This window comes from Leptopilina heterotoma, unplaced genomic scaffold (assembly GCF_015476425.1).
Source record: "Leptopilina heterotoma isolate Lh14 unplaced genomic scaffold, ASM1547642v1 Lhet_235, whole genome shotgun sequence".
Classification (NCBI taxonomy): Eukaryota; Metazoa; Arthropoda; class Insecta; order Hymenoptera; family Figitidae; genus Leptopilina; species Leptopilina heterotoma.
This window is the reverse complement of record NW_025110952.1, coordinates 1,159,828-1,160,390: the sequence shown is the minus strand read 5'-3', so window position 1 is coordinate 1,160,390 and position 563 is coordinate 1,159,828.

Here is a 563-nt window from a genome sequence, read left to right as displayed (position 1 = left end):
TTTCTCTCATTTTAGGTTTTCTTTATTTCTAATTCTAAGCGAATATTCTCTCTAAAAAATTTTTTTCATTTTGAAACTTAAAAAAAAAAAAAAAAAAAAAAATTTAATTATTCGTTCAAACGCGCAATTTTATTAATTTTATTGATCCCTTTAATCCAACTGTACGTTTATTATTTTTTACCAGTAAAAAAATATTTTTAAAAAAAAATTTTTTAAAAAAAATTACGTGTTTACAAAAAAAAATTTTGTTTTTAAATGAAAAATCAACAAAAATACAAAATGCATTTAGAAAGAATATTTTTCTGAAGAAAACCATCTTTTTGTGTATACAATATTTAAATCTGTTCGTCATAAAAACTTTTTTCATAGAATATATAATTTATATATATACGTAAAGATGTATATATCTATATATATATATATATATATATATTTGTTTTTAAAGATTTTTATATATAAATATATATTAAACTCTGTTTAGAAAGAGAAATAAAATATAGATGTAACTATACAATGTATGCATAACTGTATATTAAAAAATTACAACAGTTGCATAAATTATT